The sequence below is a fragment of the Rhinolophus sinicus genome, chromosome 15, assembly GCF_057876585.1.
Source record: "Rhinolophus sinicus isolate RSI-liver-muscle chromosome 15, RSI-T2T, whole genome shotgun sequence".
Classification (NCBI taxonomy): Eukaryota; Metazoa; Chordata; class Mammalia; order Chiroptera; family Rhinolophidae; genus Rhinolophus; species Rhinolophus sinicus.
The window spans coordinates 114293627-114307269 of record NC_142515.1 but is presented as its reverse complement, the minus strand read 5'-3'; the positions used below and the strand labels follow the sequence as shown (position 1 = coordinate 114307269).

The 13643-nt window shown below is 42.1% G+C and overlaps 1 protein-coding gene across 1 annotated transcript in view; it reads left to right on the top strand.

Annotated features, from left to right (window-relative positions):
- Positions 1–9336: 9336 nt before the first annotated feature.
- Positions 9337–13643, top strand: part of EDNRA (endothelin receptor type A) — a 45060-nt gene continuing 40753 nt past the window's right edge. The window contains exon 1 of the mRNA XM_019730735.3: positions 9337–9954. The gene's annotated coding sequence lies outside the window, so the exon portion shown is untranslated. The remainder of the gene's footprint in view (positions 9955–13643) is intronic.

The window sequence follows — 13643 nt, the reverse complement described above, 5'->3', positions numbered from 1 at the left end:
AATTAGAAAATGTTGACGAAACACCAACCTAGAAGATATTATGCAACCTTGATTAAAAGGAGATAGTGAAAATTAAATACTTCAGGAAAATACCAAAATTGAATTCATGTTGGAGAATAAACATTTAATAAAATCACAAATAAATTCAATAGGACAATATTCTTATATTTTAGACATAATCAAATACTTAGAAGTGAATGTTACATCTGTAACTTAGTTCTACAGAAATATATACATTTATGAAGGACATAAAACAAACTGTGGACATCTTTTTAAATCATTCAAATCCAAAGGGCAGTACAAGAAGCAACAAGTTGGAGCAGATCCATAGAGCCTGGAATAGTGGTGTGTGTAAATATGCCTGTATAATAAAATCATGCTGTTATTTCAAGCCATAGAGTACAAGGTCATGGGCTGAACTGTGTCCCCCTAAAATTCATATGCATCCCTCAGAATGCAACTGCATTTGGAGATGAGGCTTTTAAAGAGGTAATTAAGGCACAATGAGATCATATTTTGGGCCCTAATCTAACATGGCCAGTGTTCTGATAAGAGAAGATTAGGACATACACATACACTCTCACACAGAAGAAAGACCATGTGAAGACACAGCAAAAAGGCTGCCATCTGCAAGGCAAGGAGAGAGGCCTCGGAAGAAACCAAATCTGCTGACACCGTGATCTTGGACTTGTAGCTTCCAGAATTGTGGGAAATAAGTTTCTGTTGTTTAAACCACCCTGTTTATGATATTTTGTTATGGCAGCCCTGGCAAACAAATACAGATGTCCTCCCCAATATATTCAGAAAGCTGTAAACACCCAGAGTCAGTTCTCCTTCCATCACCATATGTTTGATCCCCTTTACCCTCATCTACCACCACCTGCCCCCTTCCCCTTGGGTAACCACTACACGATTGTCTGTGTCTATGAGTTTTCATTTCTTCATTTGTTTGTCTTGTTCCTTTGTTGTTTTCAGTTTTATATCCCACATGTCACGGAAATCATATGGTTCTCAACTTTGTCTGACTTATTTCGCTCAGCATAATAATCTCAAGATCCATCCATGTTGTCGCAAGTGGCACTATTTCATCTTTTCTTAAGGCAGAATAGTATTCCATTGTGTATATACCACAACGTCTTTATCCAATCATCTATGGAAGGACATATATAGATGCTGTATTACAGAATTGTACACCTGAAACATATGTAGCTTTACTTACAAGTGTCACCCCAATAAATTTTAATTAAAAAAAAAGAAAAGAAAAAGTAAAAGAAAGAAATTGTAAACAAAGGTCCTTGAGCTGCTGCTGTCTAATCTATTCATGGTCTTTGAGACAAAGCCACTTCTAAGTCTTCCAGGTGAGGGATAAAGAGAGAGCCTGGGAAGAATGCCTGATATCCATGGGAGATGACAGTTGTTTGACATGACACATTGAGAACAGAATTCGGAAATCTAAATTCTAATTTCTTTACAGCAAAGAACCCATCAACCCATTTTGGACATCTCTTTCAGAACAGTAGTCTGAAAGCTTGGGTTGACAAGTTAAAATGAAAAAAAAAATTGTAAGGCTTTGCTACAGAACACACTCTGCATTAACATTATTTAAAATTAAGCAATAAATACACATGAAAACCTAGAAATCTCAATCATTGTCTCTTTAATTCAGAATTCAGATAAGGTCACGGAAAACATTTTCGCATTTTCAAAATATAAATTAGAAATTTTAACTAAAAGGCTTTCCCTCCAACTTTACCTGACATGCCAATTTCCTTGTCTCTTGGGCATCTCTGTATAAAAATATATAAGTAGAACTGTTTCCCAATAAAATTCTTTTTTCCAAAAATTACCAAGGAGTCTTGAAAAAAAAAGCCTAATGAAGCGCATGCTAATTGTAGATGGTGTTGATTTTTCTTCCACATATTACAAAAATAAATCTAGCAAAAAAATGTTTTATACTCACCACTCAGCAATGTTTCCGCAGGTCTTGTTGCATTGTTTCGAATTACTAAGTTATTCCAAATGTGTGTAAAGCAGAAGAGTTTGCCTAAAGGCTTGGCTTGACATCCGTAGAACAATGTCCCCCTTATCGTCCACCTCCGTGACCCGGTCCCACTCCTCGTTCCCTTTGACCTCCCTTGACCACCATTCCTTCCTAAAAGTCTCTTCTTTCTTCATGTCACAGATGCTGCCTTTCCCTGGTTCTTTCTCAGATGCCTCTCTGTGATAACCTTCCAGTTGTTGCTTAGCCTAACTGAATGCTTTGTATAAGGCTCACCCTGGTTTCTTTGCCCTTTGCTAGTTCACAGACCCAAAATGAAATGCATTTACTCATGACTTCAGTTACTGGTGATTACATTCTTATATTTCAAGTCCGAAGGTTTCAGCTAGACCCAAATCCTGTAGCTCCACACACACTTAGGTATCAGTCACATTCACGTGAATGTTCTCGAACTATTTAAAAATTGAATTCCTCTTTTCCCCACATGAGCCCCTCCTGCCCTTCAAACCTGACTTCCCTATCCAGGTATCCTAACGGATTCATTGTCAATCTTCCCCATGGGGCCATTTTGCTTACATCTTGCATATGGCTCCTTTGGTGCAATAATACAAGAGTTCAGTAGTTTTGACAAAGTCAGTATTTACTAGAGAGCCCTGCACAGAAAATATTTCCTGACCCCCTAACTAGCAGATAGCTCTACCCTAACACTTAGTGTCTTGTTTTTAAGCTCTTTGTGTACCTTTTCCCCCCATTAGACTCAAGTCTTCTTTAGAATAGAATCATGTCTTATTTGCTGTTGGTTTTCTAAATCTCTTTTCCTAACACAGAACCTACTATACAGTATTTACTCAATAAATATTGGTGAATTGTTCTGAATTCTCCCTAGGAAATTTTTGAGTCATTTTTTGACCCTTCCTGCTTCATCCTCTAGGTCAAATATCCAGCCACCCTTCACTCCCCCGCCAAAAACCAATTGTTGGTTGCATTAGATTGCTTGCAATAATTCCCTCACTTTCTTTCCATGGCCTTGGTTAGTGTTCCCAGATACTGACTGTGGGCTTGCTCATGTTACTTGCTTTGGCCAATGGGACAATAGCAAATATGATGCAAGTAGACACTTGAAGAGCTCTTGGTCACTGGGACTTGCCCTTTCTTGCTGTACTTGAAACCCTGAATGAGCCAGGATAGCTGCTGGATGATGAAAGACACGTGGCTCTGACTACCCCTTACTCCAGCCAAGAGCCAGACATGTGAACAAAGCCATCGGATACTAGCTGACTCTACATGAGAAAATTCTACTATGTGAATGAGCTCAGCCAAGACCAGCAAAAAGAACCACCCAGATGAGCCTAACCCAAATTGCTGACCCACAAAATCATGAGCTAATAAACCATTTTGTTTTAAACCAATATTAAAGTGGCAGGGGGTTGTATACAGTATAAACTAGCCGCTATATTGGTCTTCTCCATTTTAAATAGCTCTAAGATTTGTGCTTTAAACTTTACCCCAAAACCACCACTGCATTGTCCATCACCACTTTATCCTCTACCCTCATACTTTATACTAAGATAACACACCAACTTGTCTTCTTGCTCCTAGTTTCTTTCCAGATACGTAAAACACTTCTGTCAAATTAATCTTCCTGAAACTTTTCTTTTACCATATCCTGATCAATGTTAAATAAGGACATCTTATTTCCTAAACACAAAGTCCACTTCATATCCTAAATATCTATTTTTATACCCAAAATGTCCATTTTCATCCTTAAAGTATTATAAGATAAGCTCCATGAGAAATGAGTCATAGAATAGTAGATAATATAACCTTACAACTTCCTGTTACAGAGGAGGTAACTCGCTACCCTATGCCTGCCCCACTACTGTATTTTGGAAGAATGGATTTCAAAGGTTCACAGCTAGAGGATGTCTGCCTCTGGTAAGTCCTATCTCGAGCCTCACCCATGTCTGATTTAGACGATGTTTTGGATCTTGGAGTTTAGAGTTGATGTTGGAATGAGTTAAGACTTTGGGGGCTACTGGGATGGAATAAATGCATTTTGCATGTTAGAAGAATATGAATTTAGGGAAGCCAAGGGAGGAATGCTATAAACTGAATGTATGTGTCCTTCCCACATTCCTATGCCAAAGCTTTGTGATATTGTGACTAATCAGATAGATAGATAGATGAGAGAGAGAGAGAGAGAGAGAGAGAGAGAGAGAGAGAGAGAGAGAGAGAGAGAAAGAGAGAGAGAGAGAGAGAGAGAGATTATTCAGATGACCAAAATGCATCTCACATATATTTGGTCTTCGTCACTCTCTCTCCCCCTCTGTCACTCTTTCCCTGTGCCATGTGAGGAAATGGCAAGATAGCCATCTGCACCCAGGACGAGAGCTCTCACCAGAACCTGAGCATGCTGGCACCCTGACCTTGGACTTCTGGCCTCCAGAACTGTGAGAAGATACATTTGTGTTGAAACCACCTAGTCTGTGGTATTGTATTATGGCAGCCTGAGCTGACTAAGACACTTTTTCAACATCCACAAGGCAAGAATCACTTTCATCTCCACCGATCAAACTTAATTTTTATTTCTATGGACAAGAATCAGTTGAATTGCTCTCAGTTTTCTACAATGTACAGAGCTGTAAATAGTTCAAAGATGAGGAAAGGCACAGATAACACCGAAAGCTGCACGACAGAGGATACCTAGTAATCCTTCCTGCCAATTTCAAACTCTATCATAAGTTTCCCTGACATATCTAAAGAAGCAACTATAATTGTTTCTTTACCTCTCCTACCTGCCTCTACCTCTCCTGCTCTGAAGTTATTCCACAGGAAACCTGCTGTCACCTCCTTTGATTAAGTCTCCTTTATTCAAGCATAGGCATTATTTTGTCTGGCTTTTATTATAAGTGCAACCAAGAGTTCATACCCATAACAGTCTACATGCAGGAGTCAGTTACACGACGTCCTCCTCACTCCCATTTTAGCCTCCAGTCCTCACCAGCAAATTCTAGAATCCTCAAGGCCTCACCTATCGTGTTAAAGGATCCCGGCTGCAGTGTCATATATGCTCTGCTATAGATGATTGTTCTCATCAAGGCCAACTCAAGGCATCACGTTCCCTTCCAGCTTTGACCTTGTAGCTCCCCGGATGCCATGGGGCTTCTGGTTTTAGTCACTACTGCCGTGACACCTTCCTGGAGTCACCCAGGTTGTCACGTGAAGCTGCTTATTCTGTCCTGTCAGTCACCTCACTGACAGACAAAGAAGACACAAATGAAAGTGTAAAGAGCTATCATGTATTGAGCTCCTATTATGTGCCAAGTCTTCAGGTACTTTTCACTCTGTTTTTTCAAACTTAACATTTGCATTTCTGCTTTGGTAGTTAAAAGTAAATTGTATCTCCCCTAAAAGAATATGTAACATAGAAGACCGTTTTTCTATATGCCCAAAATAATCACATTTAATAAAATTAATTTCACATTTAATAAAATTTGTAATTTCTTAATAGTATCTAACACCTAGTCTAAATCTGAAATTTCCCAGTAGTCAAAAAAATGTCCTTTACAGTTGGTTTCTACACCAAGATCCAATCCAAGACAGTGCAGCTGGTTGACATGCTCCTTTAAGCCTTTTTCAATCTAGAAAAAAATAACCGTGTTTTATTGACTGACTTGCTGAAGAGACAGGGCTAGTTTCCTATAAAATGTCATACTTTCTGGCTTTGTTTATTTGCTTCCTCATGGTATTTGTTTAACCTGTGTGTCTATCTCCTATCTTCCCTGGAAACTGGAATAGCTATAGTTTTGATTCAAGTTAAACGTTTTTGGCCAGATGGAATATATCATCAGGGACACCTACTATCTGCTTGCCCATCATTAGCGATGCTAAGATTGCCTGATATTTCAGCCCTCCAATGAGGCCACCCGCAGTTGACAAAATATTGGGCTACATTTGTCTTAAGTTTACATTGATGAGATAACCTGCAGTGTTGCCCACCAAAACGCTTCAGAATCCTCAGCAACCCACCTGCAAATTAACATTTTGGAATATTTCCTTTTGAAAACAAACTACCTGTAGGGAATTTTAATTCAAAATGGACCTCTGCCTCACAGGGCTTGCTTTTTCTTCTCTAGGCCAGTGGGTGATCCCTGCCAACAGGGCATCTTGGCCACAGCTCCGCCCAGTGTGAAGGCTGCAGTTACAGGTTCAGGTCTCTGGGGTACATTTCCACAGTTTCTCTGCCTGTCCTCTCACAACCAGCTTTCCAGCCTTTCTTTATCTCCGTGGTTCCACTCTGAAGCCCTCATGTTTTATTTCCCTCAGGGAGCCCTAAAGTGAACACAATATTCTTAGCCAATTCTCTGAGACTCAGATCCTTTATTGCATTTCAAGTGTGAAGATATTAGAAATTAGCAATTGTAAAATGGATTTGCAGTTTTGAATCAAGAAACTTAAATTCATAGGAACATTTACCCCAAGGACACATGAAAAATTGGCTTTTAAGTGTTATCTTGAGTATGTCTTCATCGTCATAATTATCGTTCAGGAAATCAATAATGATGATATGATGGTGAGAAAAGTCATTGTAACTATCATTACAGTAATACTCCACTTAATGAGCTGCATGAACCAGAAGTCAAGTGTGATTTAAAGTCTCCCTGAAACCCAGAAGACCTGCAAATCTGCATCCAACCTGCTTCCAAGGAAAGGAAATAACCTTTGGAAGTCAAATTGAGAAACTTAGTCTAATATATTAATTATACGTTCATTAACAGTACAAAGCAAGGAATATGGAGATGAGACAAGTAGATAAAGCCTTGCCTATGGGGAGAGGAGTGATTGGAGGTAGTTAATTTGCATGAAAACTGGTTTAAATGCACTCAAATCATTTTCCCTAAAGTAAAGCAAAGATGATGAGAACACAAATCTGCAGCAACTAAGGAAAGTTTGTGTTACTCTCACCTAGAATGAAGCAAACCCCAATCCTTTACAAAGGCAGATCTGTGCCAGCAAGCCACACCAATGTATTTATTTATATTTGAAGATCTTTCTTAGAAGAGGCAGTAAATTCATTTTATGAACTTACAGGACAGATCACAGGTACTATTATAAGGAGGCAGATTTCATCTTAATGTCAGGAAGAATTATTTTTATTGTGGCAACATGCATATAATATACATTTGTCATTTGAACCATTTTCAACTGCACAGTTGTGGCATTAGTACATTTACAATGCTGTGCAACTGACACCACCAAGCATCTCCAGAACTTTTCATCCTCCCAAACTGAAACCCCGAAACACTTTATAGAATAAATTCTCATCCCTCCCTCTCCCCAGGCCCTGGTAACCACCCCACTACTTTCTGTCAGTATGATTTTGACTGTTACTCTAAGTACGTCATGTATGTGGAACCATAAATATCTGTCCTTTTGCATCTGGCTTATTTCACTTAGCATAATGTCTTCATGTTTCACCTACATTGTAGCATGTTTCAGAATTCTATTCCTTTTTAAGGCTAAATAACGCTTCCTTGTATGTATACATGCCACGTTTTGTTTATCCATTCATCCACAGATGGACATTTGGGTTGTTTCCGTCTTTTGGCTTTTGTGAATAATGCTGTTATGAACATAGGTGTACAAATATTTGTTAGAATCCCTGCTTTCAGTTATTTTGGGTCTATACCCAGAAATGGAATTGCTGGATCATATAGTAATTTTACTTTTAATTTTTTGAGAAATTGCCATACCACAGCTACGGCACTATTTTTCATCCCCGCCAGCAATGCACAAGGGTTTCAATTTCTCCACATCCTCGTCAATACTTGTTGCCTTCTGCTTTTTCATAATAGCCATCCAAATGGGTGTGAAGGAAGGATTTTTGATAACCAGTCCTGTACCACAGTGGGACAAGCTGTCTCTGGAGACAGGGGCTGATGGGTGTGCTCTACCAACGCCTTGAGAGATGGACGTGTTCACTTGTGCAAATTGCGCGCTGTCCAAGTATGTCTGCTCTCTGGGTGAGGAGGGGCTGGAATCCAGCACACATTTCACATTCCACGGTGTGAACTTTCGTGTATAGTTGCCTCTTCCAGGAAGAAGCAATACCTGTTTCTTCCCTGAAAATATTGTCAGCTTACCAGGTCATGTGCTTGAAAAGGCTCTTTTTTTTTTTTTTTAAATGCAAACTAAGGCTGTTAGAGAAGCTAGTGGTTATTCTGGCTGTCTGACTCTTCATTCATGGGGATGCTGTGGATAGAACAGATTAATGATAATACCTAGTCTAATTGGACTACATGTCTACTAAGGTCCCTTTCAATGGTAATACACTGTGGATCTCTTTGATGGTTTTACCAAATGCCCCCGCTCCCCAAAAAAATTATTTGACATTCCACACGTTGACTGATGGAATCTATAGTCTCTCACCTTGAATCTGGGATCTGTGACTGCTTCACTATAGAAATCTGGAAAAGGGACCCTGTACCAGTTTCCAGTCCCAGACCTTAAGAAACTGGCAGCTCCCACTTCCTGTCTCTTGAGACACTCCTTCCTGGAACCCAGCCACCATGCTGTGAGGAAGACTAAACCACTTTGTGGAGAGACACACATGGTGAAAAACCAACATTCGCTCACCAAGTAAGTGAACTCTCTTGCAAGTGGAGCCCTCAGCCACAGCAAAGATGAGCTGTTCCAGCCAAGTCCCACCCAAATAGCAGATTGATGAGTAAAGCAAATGACTCGCTGTTTTAGGCCACTGCCATTTTAAGGTGATTTTCTTTAGCTACAAGATAACCAGCACAGTCTGAACCATAATGTGGCCAGGGCTCCAAACTCACATTTCCACAATATGCCTCACACCAGCTGTGCTCTGAAGGACTCTAAGGCTGGGCCTTCTCTAAGGAGCCCTGGATTTCTCCTCTGAGGCAATGACCTTTGTCCCTCATCTCCTCTCTCCCTCCGCAATCTAGAATAAACTCTCTATCATATAAAGATGTGGAGACCCACCTTCTGTGGCATCTGTACCCTCAGTGTTTGGATTTCTTAAGGAATGATGGGTTTCTCTGCGCCACACGCTGGGCCCTTCCACAGACTCCCAAGGGCTTCTGCTTTGCCCTGGGCGAGTGGTATGTAGCCTGGAGGTGCTGGCTTCAAGGCACGAGACAGAAGCAAAACGTACTTGAGCCAGCAAACTGCTGTCCACGTTGGCTCTTTAACTTGCGACGAGGTTAAGAGGGAGCATACAAGCCAAGCGAAGTGGCAGGGAGCACAGAGGAGAAACCACGCTTGGACCCTGGGGCTGACTGCAGTGGCTCCATCACAGATCGAATCCGCCGGCACTTCCTGGAGAGGGAATGGGTTTTTCTGCACGGCCTTGCTCAGTTCTCAGACTTGTCTGTTAAACTACCCTCCTCCCTCGATTGCCGCCCTCCCTCCGCCCTCCCCCGTCTTCGGTTCAGGAAGGAAACAGTTAAAAGACTCTTGCCCTTCAGGGCTTGGGAGGGGGCGGCAGCTTTGTGCTTTAGAGTGGCTGCCTCCAGAGAGGGCTGGAAGGTTAGGACATTCTTGCTGTCCTCGATTGGAGCAGAGAGTCTGAGAGCTTCTGGAGGAGAAGGGGAGGACAGACGGGAGGCGTGTTCCTCCGGAGTTTTCTTTTTCTTGCAATTCCTCGCGCGCGTGCGAGTGCGCTCGCCTAGAGTCCTCCCTGTGGTCTGGCTATTGTGGACCAGAGGTGGAGAGGCTCCATCTCAGCCGGTGGCCAGAGGCTGGAGGCCCAGGGGGACCTCCCCAGAGAAACGGTGCCCAGCACGTTTTCCCAAGTCTAGGCAGCTGTGCAGCCCGGGCCGCCACGCCGGAGCCCGGGACCCACGCCACCCACCCTTGCGGGCTCCTCGTCCTTTCGCGCGGGCGCTTCGCGAGGACCGGGCATCTGCCTGCGCCTGCCCAGCTCCACGGTCGGTGCAACTCTTTCGTCTCGGGGACCCGGGCGGGAACGGGAGAGACGCTGCCTGGGCCCCTCGGTTGGGAAGAAAGGCCCGCGGGCAGCATTGTCCCCCAGCGCCCTGCACTTTGGGCGACCCGCCGCCCAGGGGCTGGCACCCACCTGCCCAGGGCGCGTGGCGTTGCGGGCGCATTCCTGGGATGGATGTGCTCTGGCAACGTTTGGGTTTGGGGAGCTGATGGGTAGCCCCTCAGGCTCCCCAGGCAGGATCCGGCTGTTTGGTCAAAGGAAAGCCCACAGTCCTCCCTGGGTCTCCCTCTTCCCCAGGCGTGCAACAACTTTGTGGAACATCACGCCCTCGTCGCAGGCTCCGGAGTCTAGTTGTGAAGTGTGCCCCGCAGCCTTTTCTTACTCTCCTGCTTCTCCCGGTACACCCCGGGTTGCCAAGGGTAGCCAAGGGCACGCCGTGTGAGGGGCTGATGTTTTGGAAAACTCCCAGGGCGGCTAGTTTGGAAAGCTGCCTGTGGAGGTCTGGACGCTTGGTTCTGTGCTGTCCTTTAAAGGGCACTTGTTGCCTTTCACGTGCAGAAAACAAGGGCTGTTGCTAGATAATCAGCCCCTCTGTTTACACCATCCTAGTGGCATTCCAGATAGAGGTGGCGGCAGAGGGGGTGGGGTGGGAGGCAGAAGTTGTCAGGCAGGAGAGTGGCTACTGTCTTACCCAGGGAGCCAAACCAACGGAATACTTGCAAAAAAAAGTCCCTAGATTTTTCTTTCTCCTCTTGTAGATGTTTATGGCTGTCTGCCCCTCCCACCCCTTCCGTTTTAAGTGTTAACTAATTACGAAACACCTTGACAATTGTTCCAATGTAAACTACCTGCTCTAAACTCATGCCTTTTGGGTAAGGCTGGAATTTTCAAATTACTAATTCCAGGTGAACTTTGATCCTGAGAGTCAGAGACGTTAAATGGTTAAAGTGTAAGCATACGGATTCCGTACTCTTCCTTAATAAAAGCTTTTGAACTTCAGCAAATTCTTAGACTCCACATAGAAGAATGAGGGATCTATAAACCATGGCCTTCAGGTCTGAATCTGAGATACTTCACTAGCACTATGACTGATTATGACTGATGATTCCAAGTGCGGTGTGACTTAATAGACCCATGGAAATGAGCTACAGACTCATCCTGGGAGGAACCCACATTTGAGAGGCATCTCGTGTGTGGTTTTGGAGTTTTCACCCAATGATAACGTGGTATTCACATGCCTTTGCCAAGTATCCTTAGCTCTGCCGCTTAATCTGAGCTGATGGAGATGTCATCAGAAATGATTTCTGTGGTGGTGTCATTGTTGGAGGAGGAAGGAAGGTGGGTTTGATGGCCGGAGCTCACACTGGGATAAGAACCCACACAGGCCTCCTTAGCTCCTGTAATCCGCTGGCCAAGCAAACCAGCAAACTAGCGCTCAAACAGCAGTGGTACCTTTCGTGAGTGGTGGAATACTCGCAATAGCCAGGACAGGTCACTAACTATCCTCCAAGCCGACTCTGATGGGCACAGAAACAGTCCATTTCCTGGAAAAGGCTTCTCTCTCTCTCTTAGTTTGAAGAAAACTGTTAGTGAAGTTTCCATTCCGATTGGGAAACTGGGAGGCTTTAGGCATTAAACAGCACAAGGTATCGAAAGATTTCTTTTTTCCCACCTCTGATCTGGAGAAGAGGATGGCAATATGCTTTGTTCTTAGAGTCCTGGTCTCCACTGTAGAAGGGAAATCGTGACATAGTGTACGTCTATTGACATTTGGTCAGATACTCACTCCAAACTGTAAGAGGCAGGAAAGAACTGCAAACTACTTATAATTAAGTCCAGGCAGAACTGACATGTACATAGTATGCTCCTAGCTCAGAAAAATTGATAGTTTTATCATTTTTTATCATTGATTTTTAATCATATCAGACTTTAAGAGTTAAGTCCTACAAACAAAGTAAAGTGAGGCATTTTACCTGCCTTGCCACTTCTTGGCCACGAAAACTTGACTTAACATCTTCAAGACTCAATTTCCTCATGAGTAAAATGGGGATATTGCCCCTACCTACCTAGAGTTGTAGAGCTTAAGTCAGATAACAGGTACGTACATAACAGATAACTTCTATCCATAAAATAGTATTATTTCAGATTCCTGGGAGAAATCTCTGGAGAAGGCTAAAGTATGTGGTATTTGTACCTCATATTTACTTCACAACTTGAATAAATCTTATTTTATTCACATATTGACTAAACCTAAGCTTTATTGATTTCCCAAGATAACTGTCAAAATCCCTAAATGTGGTTAATATCAAACATGTATAGACTCAGAAAAAGGACATGATTGTAAAAAAAAATAAATTAAACATCATAGACACACACACCACCGCATAAATGAACTCATGGTCTTCGTTTAAAGATTCATTAAAAACTCACAAAAAATAAAATATATGAAATATTTAAACGTGAGGAGCTATTTTTATTTACCTTTGATTATTGTATTACCACCAACCTCCCTCATTTTCCCAACATGTTTTCTTTAAGGATTAAAGTAGAAACCTAGGCTTTCTGGGCAACAAGGACCACTTATTCTCTGCAAATGACTGAAACAAATGAACAAATGGTCTTTTGAAACCATCTAAAAGCCCTCCTGAGTCTACTACGTCATTGAAACTCTGGTAACTTCCTTAAAATATTTGAAGTGCGAAGAAGGCATAAGAATGACAGACAGTGCTTGGTCTAGTGGTTAAGAGTTTGGGCTCAAAGTCGGACTAACTTGCCTTAGAATCACGGTATCACCACCCTCCACCTGTGGCTTTCACAAGCTACTTGACCTTCCTGAGCCTCTGTTTCCCTCTCTTTATGATGGAACTGTGTATCTGCTTCACAGGGTCCTGGTATGGATTAGAGGGCATCACCCATGTGGAGTGCTCAGCACCCTGGTTGGCAAAATCAAGGGAGCTATGTAGGATGTTTGAAAGGGAGCATGAGATAGATATCCCCTGGAAAACCAAATGCTGTGTCTGACCTGGGAAAGTCCGTTCCTCTCAGTTTCACTCACTGGCAAATATCGTGATGATAGTTTCTGAGGAATGGAAAAGCCAAAATCTCCTGTCAGAAAATGTAGATTGTACATATTAATCATCAATGTTTTCCAAAAAATAAGTATTTTATCTTTATCAGTTATATCATTTTTAATTGAAACTAAGATTATTATATGTATTGATGATGTTAACTTGAGTTCTGATTTTAATTTAACATTTTGTAACACTTTAAATAGCTATTATCCATATGCTGCATTTTTTTTCCCGTGTTTACTATTTACCATGTGGAAAACAACGCACGTTTTGGGATATTGGATTCTTAGAGAATTTGCTAATTTTATGCCTTAACACTATGTAACATTTACTCAGTATATAATGCCTTTTTTCTTCCATTAATAAATGAAATGTTGTATCTCAACTCTTGTAGATTTTTGTAATTCAGGTTCTTATCAGCCTAGATAGTAAAGAAAAAAAGAAGTAACCTTTTACCTACTTCTTGAAGGAAAAACTGCCGTATCCTCATCCACATTATAATCTAGATATATGTATAGTTGTGGATAGAGAGGAAATGGGGGGGCAGAGAGAAAGAGAGAGAGAGAGAGAGAGAGAGAGAGAGAGAGAGAGAGAGAGAGAG